The sequence below is a fragment of the Anastrepha ludens genome, chromosome 2, assembly GCF_028408465.1.
Source record: "Anastrepha ludens isolate Willacy chromosome 2, idAnaLude1.1, whole genome shotgun sequence".
In the NCBI taxonomy this organism is placed as follows: domain Eukaryota; kingdom Metazoa; phylum Arthropoda; class Insecta; order Diptera; family Tephritidae; genus Anastrepha; species Anastrepha ludens.
In genome coordinates, this window is record NC_071498.1 from 126,822,798 (window position 1) to 126,840,903 (window position 18,106).

General features: G+C 35.4%; 1 protein-coding gene across 4 annotated transcripts in view; it reads right to left on the minus strand.

The window, feature by feature from the left end:
- Positions 1–18,106, minus strand: part of LOC128855310 (AN1-type zinc finger protein 6) — a 144,336-nt gene that overhangs the window by 76,047 nt on the left and 50,183 nt on the right. The window contains exons 1-2 of one of the 4 annotated variants that reach the window (XM_054090111.1): positions 2,294–2,433; positions 1,327–1,469 (exon numbers count right to left, since the gene is read on the minus strand). The gene's annotated coding sequence lies outside the window, so the exon portion shown is untranslated. The other 3 variants (XM_054090108.1, XM_054090109.1, XM_054090110.1) reach the window with 3 other exon arrangements.

Genomic DNA, 18,106 nt, shown 5'->3' on the forward strand with positions numbered 1-18,106 from the left:
TAACTTAGGCAAACGAAAAAAAATTATAAAACACAGAAACGGGCGCGCGTGTACAGGCAGGAAGTACACACGTACGTCTAGAGATTACATTATAGCCACATGCGTGCATACATATATATATACGTACACACATACCAGCCTACAAAGTGTTACATTTGAGAAAGAAGCGAAGGCATAAAAACGGTATTATATAAAACAACAAAAGAAGAAGAAAAAGGCGTAATAAAAGAAAAACTCACGACATTCAGCGCCAACTATTAAAATAGCTTGCACGGCAAAGCTGCCTTAAAATACAAGCAAAACGACCGAAAAGAAATTTTGTAGTTACCATACTTTTCTATGTACGATACCTCATTTTGATCCAAAAGCGCTTTCTCTCTCAAAAACAAACAAAAATATTTACTCTTATGCGTTTTGCGTATTACATGGTTTTTTTTTTTTTGTTTTTTTTTTTTTGTCTATTTTTGCCTTAGAGCAGCATACAAATTTAACATTTTTCATTTCACGATTTGTGCATTAAACTTTTTACATTTTCTCACCCACTGCCAGCACTTCGCTGCTCCCGCAAGCGTGCACTTGTCCCCAAAATCTACATGCCGTCACTGCTGTTTTTGCTATGCGAGTCGCGCTCCTCAATTAGACTGCTCTTTCCTACGCGCATCTTTACGCGCTCTCTTCGAAAACAAAACACACAAAAACACAAACAAACAAAAAAAAACGCAAACAATGACGAAACTCACCAACTCAACTGCAGGATGACGCTGCAAACTTTAGAGCAGCACTTGGAAAAAACGAAACTTATTTTTGCTAAGTTCAAAGGTAAGTGAATTGCAAGCGCATACAAAAAAGTAATTACTTAATAATTAAAAAATATGCGAAAACTGTGCAATGCTTCTCAAACAAACTACTAACGATTTATCAAAAAACAAAAAATGCATTTCTCTGAGGGCCGCCGCCTATTCACCACAGTCGCCAGTTCTGTATAGAAAACTAAGCTCTCTGCCTTTGCACTGTTATGTCCTTTTGCTACTTTGTAGCGTAGCATATGGATTTTTTCACTTGCATTTTAGTATTTTCAAAATTGTTTCGATTTATTAACAAACTTCATTTTTGATTTTTGAAAGAAATGTAGTATTGAAATGTTTTGAAATATTTGTCATGCTCGTTCATTTTCTGCTGCTACAAAGCTAAATCGTTTTATATGTATACACCAAATGTAGATGCGAAAAATTGCGTGCACCCAGCACCAAGGACTCTGGCAAATGTCTTTACGTGCTTCTAGTATTTTTTATTATCTCCAATTCTACGTTATCTTTTTAAACTTACTTTGCTTTGAGTTTGGTTATCCAACTTTGCTCTGCGGTAGCTGTATGGTTTTTTACTGGTCCTGCAACTATAACAGGATTTTTTTTTAATCTTTGTTGATCACAGTTTTGGTAGTTTAGCTTTACACGATGATTCCTTCCTTTCTATAATACGAATTATTTTTTTTAAATAAATTTTTTTTTCACACTTGATTTTTTATTTATATACTTTTTCCTATTCACGAAAATTTTTGCCGTTTCGATAATTTTGATTAAATATTTTTTGCTTGGTACGGTTTTTTATTTACGTTTAATTTTTCTTCTGCTTTGTTTTTTTATTAGTGAACTTGTTTGTATTTTTTCGACTTACGAATTTTCATTTCCTTTCAAAAAAAGTTTCAAAAAGCTCCTATTGACGTTTCTTTTTAGCTGGTAAAACTAAAATTGCACTCTTGCCGAGATTAAAACACGTTAATGAATTTATTTTGTTTTCAAAATCTATTCGGTAAAAAATTGCATTAAAAAAATGGAACAAAAATTTTCTACGGTTCAGGGGGACCAGGATTTTCAACACAAACGTACAAGCACACACACGCAGCACCGTGTATGTTTGCCTTTCAGACTTAAAATTGCAATCTCGTCGTACCACGAAGCATTGAGTTAAGAAATATCCGCTCTTATATGCTTCGATTTCCTTTTATTATCGCACTCGTTGTCGCCGTCACAAACGAAAGGAAACACCAAACGAAACGAAATATCACAAAACTCGAAAAATTTTCAACATCAGTTGCGTTATTTCACCAAAAATGAATCGCACTTTTTTCATTTATTTGAACAATTCAGCTAACAGAAAATTCTTGTTTCTTAGCCCTTTTATTTTTCAATTTATTGTTTAAATTTGTTTTTATTCCTTTGATTGAATACTTTTAGGGACACTCAATTTACCAAAAAAAAAAATTACTCAGCTCTAATATACAATATATATGTACTTTTATATATTCCATGCACAGACACACGAAGAGTGAACGAGACAGAAAAATTCAAACGTTCAAAGTAGAAAATTCAACGTGGATTTGATCCTCCAGTATGTGAAGTCTCCAAGCACTCGTTTTCGACTAAAACTGAAATTGCTTGAAAAACTTTGCTAATGCCAGGACAGAACGCAGGCAAACACAAATGCAAGCAAAATAGCAAACGCATACAGAGGCATCTAAATTCATACAAAAGAGAGCAAATGTGCTATTGTTATTCACCACACCATACGCACACACACACGCGCATATGGGCCAGTTAACAGCCAGCCAGGCAGCCAGATAAGCAGGCAAGCGATAGGAGACAGGTATCTACGTGTATGTATACACGCATATATATATACCAAATACATATTCAATATACAAATTCACTGCTACACCCTTCTCTCTACAGCGAAGAGTACATATGTATCTATGCATGTAACTGATGGCTGGCTATTGATAGTGATACAAAAATGTAGCTATACAACAGCCAGCTATTGCTGTTGCTGCCATTGCAGTTACTGCTGTTGTAGCTGCAGGTGTATGGGTGTGTATCTATGCACGTGTATTGAACGATCACCGTCGTCAGCAAGAGTGAGTTCAACTAAAGTAATAATACCCACAGCACGCAAGGGGAAACAAATAATTTGTATGTAGAGGTATATATGCATGCATGTACACACTTTAGTATGCCTGCTTGTACTCAATCCCATAGACTGGTTCGCTCACTTGGGTGAATAACGTTGAAATGTCATCATCCGCAACAGCAGTGAACAATGACGAAAGTATACGCTAAATATAAGCGAAGTATCGTATGTACGTATGTATGTATGTATAAAGCTTTATCACGTTATTTGTGTTGTATGGCAGCATATGATGGCTGTGGCGGCCTACATTCGGCAATAACGAACTCCATTTATTTAGAGGTCCCTACGAGGTAAAAATCTAAATTTTTTATTATCCTCTAGCAATTCTGACCTCATACAGAAGCGCAGAAAATGGTTTATTCATAAATGCTTAAAAGTATTCCATGGAAAATAAATAAACTAACGAGGTACATACTTCCTGGGAACTGAGTTTCAGACTTAATAAAGGGTGATTTTTTAGGAGCTATACGAAAGTTTTTCAAAAAAACACAGGTAAAATTCAGAAAAATGCATGAAATTTTTATTTAAATCGATAGTACAGTCTATATAATTTAATGTTTCAAGATTATTTCATGCAAATGTTGTATGGTAGCGCTCACCGTTCACAGCATCTTTGAAGAAGTACGGTCCAATGATACCTCCAGCCCATAAACCGCACCAAACTGTGACCTTTTCTGGATACATTGGTAGCTCTTGCAATTCTTCTGGCTGATCTTCACTCCAAAATTGACAATTCTGCTTATTTACGTACCCATTGATCCAAAAATGAGCTTGGTCGCTGAACACAATTTTTCGATAAAAAAGTGGATCTTCGGCCAACTTTCCAAGAGCCCATTCACCAAAAATTCTGCGTTGCGGTAGGTCGTTAGGCTTCAATTCTTGCACCAGCTGTATTTTGAAAGGCTTCACACCTAAATCCTTTCGCAAAATTTTCCACGTTGTTGAGTAACAGAGGCCCAATTGCTGCGAACGGCGACGAATCGATAATTGATGGTCATAATTAACACTGGCCGATACAGCTGCGCTATTTTCTTTAATTCGCACTCTACGTAAGCGTGTTGGTCGTTTAATGTCCAATAATATAAATTTGGTTCTAAATTTAGTCACAATAGCTCGAATAGCGGCTCAGTGGGTCGAGTAAACTGACCATAAAATGGAAGAAGCGCGCGCTAAACATTCTTTACAGAACACGCATTTTTATAATAAAATTCAATAACTTGAAAGCGTCGTTCGTTTATAAGACGATTCATGGTTAAATTATAGACCAAACTGAAGATGCTTGACAGTGAAACAAAACACGAAACGTGCGCCAGCTGTTTAAACCAACTGTTTAAAAAGATAATAGCTAAAAAATCACCCGTTACTTAACAAACTAACTGCGCTCATTTAAACTAATTACTATTATATCGGCGGCGACCGCCGTAGCCGAATGGGGTGGTGCGTGACTACCATTCGGAAGAGCACAGGTCCCGAAACTCCAAATGATAGAAAATGTTGTTTGTAATGGCGGTCGCCCCTCGGTGGGCAATGGCAAACCTCCGAGTGAATTTTTGTCATAAAAAGCTCCACATAAAAAACCATATGCCGGTTGAGGGCTGTGATTAATTACATATTACTAAATGAACTCTTATTGGCAACTTATGTACATATGTATTTTTAAAGCTACGTAGTAAGTACTTTCACAACCTATATTTGAAAGACATCGGGCTCAGTTTGTCAAAATGTCCACCTTTCACGCGCATCACCCCCAAAAAAAGATGCTCTTAAGCGATATGCACATACCGAGAAAGTTCCTCCTCATAAGCACATCATTTTGAAAACGAAATATTTTTCCTACAAATTTTACTTTTCCTCTAATTTACGTGGCGTAATTGTAAAAGAAGTTCAGAATTGAAATGGACGACAAAGTAAACTGGAGTAGAACTGCCTTTAATACGAAACTCCCTGAGTGTACTTGCACTGGTACACAGATGGCTCGAAGACCAGAAGGCATAGGCGCTAGAATATACGACTCAGGAATCAAGCGTTCTGTCAATGGGAAATTTTCCAAGCGCCTTTCAAGCGGAAATGTACGCCATCTGCCTATGTGCAAAGAAAAACCTAGACAGAAATTTCCGGAATGAGCGAATTGCCAATTTGAGCGAAAGTCAAGGGACACTGAAGGCTTTATCATCCTGTGAGATTAGGTCCTCACTGGTTCTTGGGTGTATCGAGAAATTGAATCTACTAGGAACGCACGTTCCCACGACATTTGATTCTACGTTATCGGCTTTATTGTCCGGTCTAGGGTTGTAACTCCAACAGCATTCCCCGTACATGTATGGGTAATGTTTATGCGGATACAACAAAAACTAGGAACACACAATCCAGCTAATTTGGGCATAGCAATATAATTAGGAACGAAGTAGCGAACACATTGGTGAGAGAGGCAGTGGCCTCGCCATTAATAGGACCCGAGCCCTTCCTTGGTATAGGACAACATACCATCAAGGAGAAGGTTAGGAGTTGAGGGTTAAGGTAGGCTAGCAGGCACCAAACTATGGGACAACGCCAGGCGAAATACTTACTAGAAGGGTACAACCAAAAGAGATTTAAACAACTCATAACCTTCCCCAAGGATTAAACTGAGAATGCTCACGGGCATTCTCACAGATCATTAAAGACTGCGTAGACATCTGCAAATGATCGAGATATGGGTCATTGAGTCTTGTCCTTTCTGGGGCCAATCCCAGAAGACTGCAATGCATCTTCTCCTTAAATGCGACGCTATAGCGAGAGACATCTCGGCCAGTACCAGCCAGAAGAAAGGCACATACGCTCAATCGAACTCAGCTCTCTCTGGAGTTTAATAAGGGGATGAGGTACTGTGATGAGTGGAGGGCACAAAAGACCATGAGGTCGAAGTGCAAACCTGGAAGTTTTCTAATCTAATCTAAATGAGATGCGAGAGAACTGAGAAGATAGTGCCAAAGTAGTCAGTCAGTTGTAAACAACAATTGAAGAGTTAGGTTAATGTGAATAAGGAAGTTAAGAGAAAAGAGAATTAAAAGAAAAATATGTTTGTAAACAAGTATCTACACTTAAGTCAGCAGAACAGCTGATTCTGTCAACATTGAGAAACAACCTTTTATCAGAAAAAAAAACGAAATGGAACCGATAAATCTTAAAATTTGAATGAAATTAACTTTAATTAAGGCGCCATAAGAATTACTTTTCGCATTTTTTTTCTAAATTCAAAAAAAAAAAATTCATTTTTTCCAACATATTTTTCTTCAAAAAGATCTTTGTAAAGGCTTTAAACTACCTACTAACTACAGCTGCGTTAATATGGAAAAATTCCAACGATAGATTGAAAAAGATGTAAAGTGTGTATAGGAATTACGCACATAGTATGTACATATATACGTAGTATGTATATTTGCATATTTTCTCAAACTCTGAGCGCCTTCAATTACCACAATAGCGTACACTGTAAGCAAATAAAAAGGAAATCGCATTAATAAAATTGAACATACTCAATAAGTATAAAGTAAAGGCAAACAACTTTTGGACTCGCCAGCAACGATTATGCGACGTAGATACAAATTTAATAGTAAATACGTATGTATGTACGAGCGAGTATCGAAGCGTGCATGAATGTATGTAAACATAGATGTGCTCATGTAGACATGGCTACGGCGTACTCTTACTATGTACATATGTATGTATGTACATACCCTGGTTGTATGTGCTTGTACATACACGAGTACTTTTTTGGTGTGCGCTACAGCCATGGGGAAGTGCAGACGTGGTAGATTGAAAATGCGTCGTTTAACAGTCAACAAGCAGTTAATGAGAAAACATGTAAAAAAATAAAAATCCAAATGCGTATGCATACAAGGCACAGCAACATTAAAACTGACTTAAATTCTTTACGTCGTTGCAACAGAAAAACATTGTAAAAAAATATTGAAGTGATTGTTAAACAGGAAGCAAATGAATAAAGAGAAATATATTAACTAACAGATGATACGCAGCAACTATGCATAAAAAGCAAAAAGCATAATCGCCCAACAAGTAAATTTGAATAAATAAAAGAATAATAAAAAATGGGAGAAAATACATACTTTTAAGTAACGCGAAAATACAAATACAAAAAACAAAAAAACAAAAAAACGATACCAGTATTGAGCACGAAGTGCCAATGAAATAAATTAACAGCAACCACTACATAGAAAAGCGCAGTATATGCGTGTAAAATTAAAGCAATTCACCACACACACACTCGCGCACACACGCCCTCACACAAACGTAATAAACTATAAGTTCACAAAGAGTACAAGAAACAGGAAACGCTGCGATGACTATGCTTTTCAAAAAGTGTTTTGAACAGCGCGTCGCAGTTGAGCGCTTACGATAGTAACAGCCGTGGTGAGTTAGCGTATAATGCATACTTACCACGAATTGTAAAATAATGAGCGTAAGCAAAATAAAAGATAACAATGCAGTAAAATAAAAAACACTTCAAGAGAATGAACTTACAATGAGCGATAAGAGAGACAGAGAGAGAACGAAATGAATTGAATTGATAATATGAAAAAATTCAGGCAATTTTCCACACGGGGCAACGTAGTACTGCCCTTTATTGTCTATTAGGAAATTTCCAAGTAATTACAATGTGGGAGTAATCAAGTAATCATTGCACTCAGCCAAGCAACAAGGAGCCTGACTGGCACAGCAAACATGAATGATACCATACAAAGGCAACAATCCAGAACAACATGGCGGCCAATATGAAAAAGCAAGAGCAAAATTCACTAATATAGACTTTTGAAAGGAAAAATTTTTTGCTCTTCAGTTTTTATTTAAACAAATTGAAAAATAAATTAAGCACAATATTTACTATCTCACATGTATATATGCATGTACATATGTATGTGTGTATCCAGTGTATGCATATGGCAAAAAGCTAAGTCAGTCCTCTAACTCTGAATGCTGCGTCATCAAAAGTACATGAGCCAAGAATTGGAGGAGTACTGCGCATAAAGCGTACATATATTTTTACATACTACGTACATACGTATGTATGCACAGCTACCAACACGAAGAACAGCAAATGTGGGTATGCATGCGCGTGTCAAAGTGGTGTATACAGCATTGGCAATAACAGCCGTGAGCGAGTCAGTCAGCTAACCGAGCGCCAACAGCGGACAGCGCGCCCAGTACAAAGCACATAATAACCACTTTTAAGGTATGTATAAACAGTACTCTGCGAAAGTAAAGCAACAGCAGGTGTAGAGTAGTAAAAATTTGACAATTTTTTATCAAAATTTAAATTTTTTTATTCAGCATTTCTCTACAGAAATTCTCCACACATGTATGTAAATAAAATGTCATCCATTCCTTATATGGAAAAATGTGCGACATCGTCAACGGAAGAAAATATCAAAAATCAAAATAATAAAAAATTGTACTTTATTGTACTAAAATTTCAGCATTATTGGTGACGTGACGGGTCCGAGTGGAACCTTTGTCTCCGAATAATCTCGATCCTCGATCCTTTCCATTCTCCAGTTTTTAGTCCAAAGATCTTGGCATCGCCATTAACTGTGCCAATCCAGGTTTTTCTTAGGCGACCTCTTTTATAAGGCCCAACAGCTTGTAGATTGTATTGTATTGTAGATCTTTTTAACAATTTGGTTTGGGTCCATCCTCAGAACAGGAACATCCCACTGATGTCGACGATTTGGAAGCTGTTTAGCTCATCTAGGCACTCATCGTAGTAACGTAGGCGATAGTTGACGTAATCTATCCTCACCTGTACAGGGATGTGGCGTAGGATTTTTCGCCCAAATATGTTAAGCTTTTCTTCATCTGCCTTATGCATTTCCCAGGTTTCAGAAGCATAAGTAATGCAAGGCCTAATTACTGGTTTATAGAGTTTCCGCTTCGTTTGCTTAGAAATAAACGGGGAACCTCGAGCCTTGATAAGATACTAAAATTTGATGGGAAATAAAACTGCGAGCGTAATAATTTTTTTTCTGATTAAAAAGTTTGAAATTTCGATGAAAATATGTCGATTTTTTATAAATCTTCTACAAAAGTTGGAAATTTTGATTTACCTTCTGCTCAAATATGAACGAGACGTTATCAATAAAACGGTCCGCGGATGACATATGGCAAAAATAAGTTTTTTGTTTTTTGGTAGGACTGTTATAAGCTTACATGGCAAATTTCAGCGTGATATGTCACATAATTTGTTTTCTGTGCTACTGTAAACAAGTCAAGCTCGAGTGTGTTCTGCGAATTCTCTTTTATGACTTCAATTGTCTCAAAATGTTTTCCACGGAGCGGCAACTTGAGCTTGGGAAACAGGAAAAAGTCACAAGGAGCCATATCAGGCGAATACGGTGCTTGCGGAACGATATTAACATTATTTTTGTTCAAATAATCGCGAACAAGACGTGATGTGTGAGCTGGTGCATTATCGTGATGCAAGAACCATGACTTGTTGTCCCACAATTCCTTCCTTTTAAGACGAATGTTCTCGCGCAAACGCTTTAAAACGTCTAAGTAATATTCAGCGTTAACCGATTTTGCGATTTGTGCGATTTTCAAGCACAATTTCCTTTACTTTTCCGATGTTTTCGTCGTTTACTGATGTTGCTGGACGACGTTCATGAGGCAAGTTTTCAACCGATGTACGGCCCTCTTTGAACGATTTGTACAACTGGAAAACACGTGCACGCGATAGAGCAGAGTCCTCATAGGTTGTCTGCAACATTTTTAAGGCGTCTGAAGCCGAAATTTTGTTGGAATAACAAAATTTCAAACAAATTCTTTGTTCAACTTGAATTTCCATCGTTAAATTCGAAGAACACACTCGAGCTTGACTTGTTTACAGTAGCACAGAAAACAAACTATGTGACAATCACGCTGAAATTTGCCATGTAAGCTTATAACAGTCCTACCAAAAAACAAAAAATTTATTTTTGCCATATGTCATCCGCGGACCGTTTTATTGATAACGTCTCGTTCATATTTGAGCAGAAGGTATATGATATTTACTGTAAAATGAAATGAACAATACTGATTATAACTTAACACGTTCACGCCGGCGCTGTTATTCATGGTCTTCGCCCACAGACGGCAATGTTTACATCTTTTCGCTCTATCGGACGGGAGCGATTGCAGGTCATAAAACGAAATTTGTTCGTAAGGGTAGTCGTTTATGGCATCTCATCTCATAGGTACCGTCTAATAAAGTGCCATTGGTGGTACGCGCTGCCAGATGATGCAATTTTGTGCGGGCCACCGGTGGTACACGCCGCCCCATGAAGCAATCTTGTGCGGGCCACCGGTGGTACGCGCCGGCGTGAACGTGTTAATTTAATTTAATAACATATGAAATTTAATTTGATAATATACGAAATCTGGTTAAATAAAATACGAAATTTAATTTAATAAAATCCTACATTTAATTTAATAAAATAGGAAATCTGGTTAAATAAAATACGATAGTTAATTTAATAAAATCTTACATATAATTTAATAAAATCCTACATTTAATTTAATAAAATACGAAATTTGGTTAAATAAAATACTGAATTTAATTTAATAAAACACGAAGTTTAATTTAATGAAATACAAAATTTAATTAATAAAAACCTGCATTTAATTTAATAAAAAAAAATTCAATTTAATAAAATACCTAAGATGCTTTCCATTTCAATTCAACCGGGCTATTCTTGACATGTTCTTCGATTTTGATGTAACTCAAATATGTTGCTCTCTGGTTAAAATAATGAGACACGTATTTTTTAAAGGTAGTTAAAATCTTTTTATTTTCAAAAAACAAAAAGTGTGAAACAGGTGTTTTATTCAAAAATTCATTACTCAAAAACAACTCATTTTAGCTACTGGGCATTCAGCTCAATTGAAGTTTGAGGTGTCCTCTTGATTTGGAAAAAGTTAAAAAAACAAAAATACACTTTTTGAAATATTGAAATTCGAAAAAATTTCGATTTTTTTTGTGCAAAATAAAAAATGTTCATCTACTTTTTTGCAATTGTTTCTACATGAAGTCGCTCGTGCAAGTAATGACGATCATTTTGAACCCAAAATTATTAAAATCGGTTAATTTTTGACTAAGTTATGAGCCTTTAAAAATTTTTTTTCTTATATAATTTAATAAAATCGATTTTGAGCCAAAAAACAAAATTGCCGATAAATCTTGAAAAACAATTTTTTCGGGCGAACAAAAAATACGTGTCTCATTATTTTGACCAGAGAGCAACATATTTGAGTTACATCGAAATCGAAGAACATGTCCCGAATAGCCCGGTTGAATTGAAATGGAAAGCGTCCTAATCTAATTTAATAAAATACGAAATTTGAATAAATAAAATAATAAATTTAATTTAATAGAATACAAAATTTATCGAGTGTATCATGATTTTCGTGAAATTTAAAACGCAGCCCGTAGATATTTCCATACAGCAATATTTCCCTTTTTCTGAGCTGGATAATAAAATAAAATAAATGTTTGTTTTTGAAAATTACAATCCAAATGAATGGTACCTTCACTTCTGTGCAATAGTGTTTGTGGAAACGTATGCTCAAGTAGCTCAGTCATAAGACACACGACGACGACGACGGCGTCTCACACTTCATACTTTTATAAAGTATTAACATTTTTATTATTCTTTTTTTGCGCTTTGGCTACCAGAAAACAAGGTAATACCACTTCGACAATATATGTACATATATTATATGTATATAGACTTGAATATAATTCAATAAAAAAGACCAATAAAGAAGTAGAAAAAGCACAAAGTAAATATTTAAATGAATTGAGAAAACCGCCAAATAACAAAAATACATACGAACCGTAAGCATATTAGAATATAATTAAAATAAAAAATACAAGCAAAAAATATAAAAACTTAAAAGAAGGGGAAATAAAAGGATTGGGGTGAAAATGTTGTGAACTAACATTTTGCAATGCTCAAGTAGCGTAGCACTGTAGGAAATTACTGAGCTGGGGTACAAAGTTGATTATTACCATTTTGTTTTCGGAGCAAGTTGGATGGTAGTGCTGGTAGGTAGAGTGCTGATGCCGTATGACAGGTCTGAAAATTGCATACATACATATGTATGCATGAGAAGAGTGTTAGCATAGAGAGCGCGCACAATTTTTTGAGAACCAGCTCCCATAATTATGCCCAGTCATATGAAACTCAGTGTGGTAGATTTCGGGATGCCAAATAAACAAACAAAAATTATTAAATTTCAATGTACAATGGTCGTTTAAGTGCGAAAACACACAAGCAAAATAAGAAAAGTGTAAGGGCGTACGCCTCATTGCGCTTCAAGGAATTTATTACTCATTGCACTCATCACGTCACGGCAACTTAAATTTATGCGCAAACCCATATACTAACATAGTAGTAACAGTGAATGGCAGCTATCGGTCGAATAAAATAAACAAAAAATGTTAAATTCGCATTGGGGGAAATATTAATAAAAAGAGCGAGTGAGAGAGAGAGAAAGAGAGGAAGAGAGCGTATAAAAATTTAACATCGATGTGTAATCATTTTTTCCACGTATTACGCACCAACACTAACGCAAACACATGCGCACAGCACACTGTTATTCTGGTGAGCTCAGCCATATCCATATGTACGTGCATACACAATAGTATTGTGTTTAAGGCAATTCACCACAATCTCAAAAATTTCAATTGCGCTTAATTTTGTATGTAGAAAATTTGTATTGTTACTCTTTAACATTTTTCGTTTTGTGTATGGCTTTCAATTTGTTATTTTCGTTAGCTTTAAGCTGCTAATTCAACGCACGCAAATAGGAGTAGAGACACTTATGCATATACATACATACATACTATATATGTATATACTAAATTGAAAATACAAATTTCGCCATCGTTGAGAGTTTTTGCGATAATTGAAAAAAACAAAAATTGATTACTAAACGAAACTAAAAATTCGAAAAGGGAATACACGCCGAAGAAAACCAATCTACGGAAAAAATATTTTTCTTAAAATCGGAACTGATTAATAAAAATTCAAGCTGCCCGCAAATGGTATTAATTGATATAATATAAAAGTCAGACATAATTTTTGGGCTATTCATTTAGTAAAATTCATAAAATGAATGTTCGTGAAATTGCTTGGCAATATTTTAGTTGAAGCTATTTGATACATTACAAATTGCAGTTTGACTGCCGATATTGGGCGACTGGTGACTTAATTGCAAAAGAGTCGCATTTGTGGGAACGAAATATTAACACTCAACCGAATTACCCCGGAACATTCAAAAAGAGTACGCGGTACGCAGATTGCAGGGATATTTTAAAACACAAATTGCAAGAGTTAGGAATTTACGCATGAATATTTTCTATGAATTTTTCCCCGGACGATTTTCGACATTTCTGAATTTGGTTCTAGTTAAAAACGATTCGTTTTGTAAATTTTCTACCACAACTACACATCAGTGATTTTTTAGCTGTCAGAGTAAAAAATAACCGCTTGCTTGAATTTAAATTTTACCCCACATCCAAACCTTCTATAGATGATGTCAAAAAAGATGTGTGAAAACAGAAAAGTCAGGTAGATACCGTGAATTTCCACTGTTAAAACACATCTGTCTTACAGAATTTCCTAGCATCACTTTTGTTGTTGTAGCTGCATAAATATTCCCCCCTTAATATCAGGTGTCATTTCGTATTCAATTTGCTTGATGCCATTTTGAAAATGAACTGTTAAGCCTTCTACTGAACTACCCACACAAGAAAACGGGACAAAGTCAAAAGAGAAATTTGGCAGGTGTTAAGAGACATTTAGTTGTTGTTGTTATTATTATATCAGCTTATTAAACCTTAAACGAGATAATCCTTCACTTTGGAACACATACCATTGACGTCATTATCGGACGTCATTATCGAACAATCGTCAACATAGGAGACCAGTGCAGATGTGGGGTTATGTTTCCAATTCAGAAATAATTCAATACTTAACACGAATTTTTGTCGAGCCACTAGTAAGTAATAATGGAACATTCACAATTTCTCGGAGAGTTTTCTTATTTACTAGTCGCATTATTGGCTGGTTTAAATAATTTGTTTTCTGCCACACAAATTTAAATTCCTTACCTTAATAGAGAAGGCTATTAACCTTAAATATTGTTTCCTTCTGTATCACGATCAAATGCTATAATTTTACCAAATGTTGATACCTAAAAAATAAAGAAGGAAACCAAAAACAAAAATTATTGTCATTAAGTATATAATTAAGCAAATAAAAACAAATTCTAATGCATAAAATAAAATATTGAAATAAAAATAAGTAAAGTAAAAAAATTGTCTTTTAACAGATGGGCTGAAAAGTCCCGGGCCTAACACATAGATGACAGTAGTTTTATTACATTCACTTCTTTTTCAGTTAGTACTAACGTTAAAAAAACAGCTGTTAAAATTTCGTGAGTTATTGTGCTAAAAGTAACACTACTTTTTTTAATTTCAAAACAATGGGCCAAAAAGAATTTCGTGTTTTAATTTTACACTGCTTCTTGAAGGGTAAAAATGCCGTTCAATCGAAGCAATGACTTGGAAAGTATTATGGGGACCGTATTCGCCAGATTTGGCTCTTAGGGACTACTGGCTGTTGGCAGACCTAAAAAAGGCTCGCCGAGGAGGTTATTCAGCGATATGTTTTCTTTGTTAGGTCCGGGACTTTTCAGCCTATGTATTATATCCGGCGCTTGTTTATAGTCATATGCGGGCAATATTTTTAATTTTAAGTGTGTGAAGTGTTGTATAAAATTCCATAATAAAATGAGGCGCCAAACGGGGCAGGCAAAGTGCGTTCATCAAGCCTGTAATTACAAAGCGACTTGCAGGCAGTAAACTGTTCATAATTACATTTTGGCTGGTTTTGGAAAGTAAATTGTAATACAATTTTTTTATATTTTTCGTCTGCAGTGAATAACTAGAATTTGAATAACGCAGATGGCCGAATGACGAACGGTCTCAGTACCTTTTCATACAACGCAAAAAATATGAAAACATAACAACATGGCAAATCTATTAAAGATGCTATAAGTGGACCAGCCGATTTGCCCTTTTCTTTCGTACATCCGGATGTCAGCATAAAATGAAATGACGAAAAGCTGTTTCCTTCGCAACATCGCATCCGACCGAGACATTTAATCCTTCTCCTCGTTATAGCACCACATTCACGAAGAAGGTGTGTTGGAGTTTCCGTGGTGATTCATCCAGAATGCAACTAGCGCTTCCGCACTATTTTGTTGGCATATCCCCGCTACAAACTTACTGTTTTTTACAACATGACTATATCCAGTCTACGCGGTTTAACCCTTTGGGGCACGGTGGTATGAAAAATGTCCCGCCCCTTTGATGCACAATAACGCATGGTGGGATATTTCTTGACCCACCTGGAAATATTGGAATAGCTGCGCGTTCATACATTTTTTTCTAAACCTTCTTATTTAAAGTAGTTGGCAACACCATAAGCAATTGTTAAAAATATATTCGATTGCGTTGACAAGGTTGATCATTATATAACAGGTTCATCAAGTGTTCAAACCGAAAATTTTTAGTAGTGCAACTTTTTTTCGTGATTTTATGTGAAAAATATTAAAGGTAAGTATTTTTTTATTATAAATTACTTCTATGTAAGCAATTAGAATTATTTGTAAGAAAAATAGAAATTTTATCATTTGATTTTTTTTGTCAATGATGAAAGTGTGGGGGGACTTTATTTATTCCACCATGCAACTTAGGAAGTAATAAATAAAAGCACGTTTTTATATTTATTATTTACCTACGTTTTATAATGAAAACTATAATTTTAATTTTATTATATGTAATTGTTGACCATTCTAATTCAAGATGAACAAAGATAGCCTGGATTTTGAAGAAATACCTTCAGATGACAATTCTATAATTGATTCTGAATCTGACGAGGAAGAATTGTTTATCCCACAAAAAAAAAAAAGAATTCGATTACTTTCTACTTCAGATGAGTCTGAAAGTCGTGACATAGAAGAAAATGCACCAGTTCACCATAGGAAAACCTTTGCCGAAAAGTCTCCAAAATGGACTCATAACGGAAGCACAATTCCAGGGGGAGCATTTTCTTCAAATGTTGGACCGACTCAATATATTACAGACCTGCCAGATCCAACACAAACTCTATAAAATTCGTCCATTTTTGGACAAGATGCAAGAAAATTTCGAGAAAAATTTTAATCCAGGTCAAAGCCTAGCGATCTATGAATCGATGATAAAGTTTAAGGGCGTAGTTTACTAAAATAATATCTGCCGAAAAAACCAATCAAAAGAGGATAGATACTAATTATGGGTTCTGGCAGATAAATTGGGCTATTGCTACAAATTTAATGTATACACTACACTGGAAAAATTGGCAATCAAGTAACGAAAAACCTTGGTGAGAAAGTTGTGAATACTCTTACTTCACATTTGGTTGGAAAAGAACATACTATTTACTTTGATAATTATTTTACCAGTGTAAATTTATTAGTAGACTTGAAATCGAAACAAATCAACGCTTGCAGTGTAATTAATAAAACGAGAAAAAATTTGCCTAATTTTAGTACAAATATCAAACATCAAGGAGAATAGGAATCATTAGTAAGTGATACGGGACTAATTGCAACAAAATGGATGGACAATAAAGAAGTTATCATTGTTTCAAATTTCCACAGTCCAAATAAACATATATTTTTTATGTTTTTATATCATTGTATATCCTTATTAATAATAACACACCAATTTTGCACGATATAAAATTTCTGTGCAACATGGGTATTTTTATTTTCTAAAATTCCATGCCTCAAAGGGTTAAGAACCTTATTAGGCTTTTGACGTCTAAGCCAGAAAGTTGTTCGAGACTCTCGAAGGAGTAGAAGAAATATTAAAGCTGAAGCGGTTTTTAGTAAAAGAGTCAATATCGGAATACTGATCATATTTCAACCGACTAGTGAATGGGAGCGATTTTCGCTCTTACTTAGTTTTTTTGTTTTACATTAAAAGCGACAATTTGTGACTAACTATCCCGGTATTATTTGTATAACAACGGACTAACGGAATCGATAAGCTAATAAAAAATCACCTGAACTACCCCGAGTACAAGAAGAACGTTGCGCGCTTGTAAGAAAATTCTATAAGCGACTAGTGATATCCACCCCTGCTGCATACACAAACTTATTGATAAAAATGGGAGCGAGGATGTTTGCATCGTAACCTCGCGAACCAGGGCAGCCTGGAGAAGAGATATAGAGAGTATTTTAATTGTCTTTCAAACAATAAGGGATTGAACTGCTACTAAGTTGTTGTTGTAGCAGCATAAGCATTCCCCATACTTACATACGGGGAATGCTGCTGGAGTGACAGTCCTTGGCCGGATATAAATCCGGGTCGTTTCGGTAACGTAGAACAGACTGTCGTGGAAACGACTGCTACTACTACTGAGTCTCACTGCTTGCATTTGTATCGAATGATGCCGCTAAAATCCCAACATTATAAGCAGCAGTTGCGTTATTAAATAAAGGGTAGCTGGCTTTCAGGCCAAACAGACCATTCAGCTACTTTTACTGCACGGCCTATGAAACCAGCGCACTTCATACCTAACGGCATTGCATGCACTGGTATTCGCACAGCGTTTACCGAAGAAACTTGTCCAGGAGCAACTCGCATGGAGTTAAACAAACACCCACCCTGACTCCAAGGTGCTGTGCTTAGCTAATTCATTTGTTATGCAGATTCAAGTGTCTCTCTATGAATTTCGAATGTACTTAAGTTCACATTCCTCCAGATTTTGTGATAACATCTACGAAATTCAAGCCCACCACAGGTTCTGTGATTATAAGAACTGTAATCTTTTTATTTTTTAGCTGCTCGATCTATTAAATAAAGATTAAATTAATTTGAAGAATTTAGCAATACGTCATTTTCCGCATATCTACGAAATATATCATGTATGTATGTATGTATGTATGTGTGTATGTATACGTAAATACTCACGTACATACACTTGTATACCAAATAATTCTTTATAACTTTTTCATTATTTAAATTTTTGCGCTTCAAGTTAACGAACTTTAA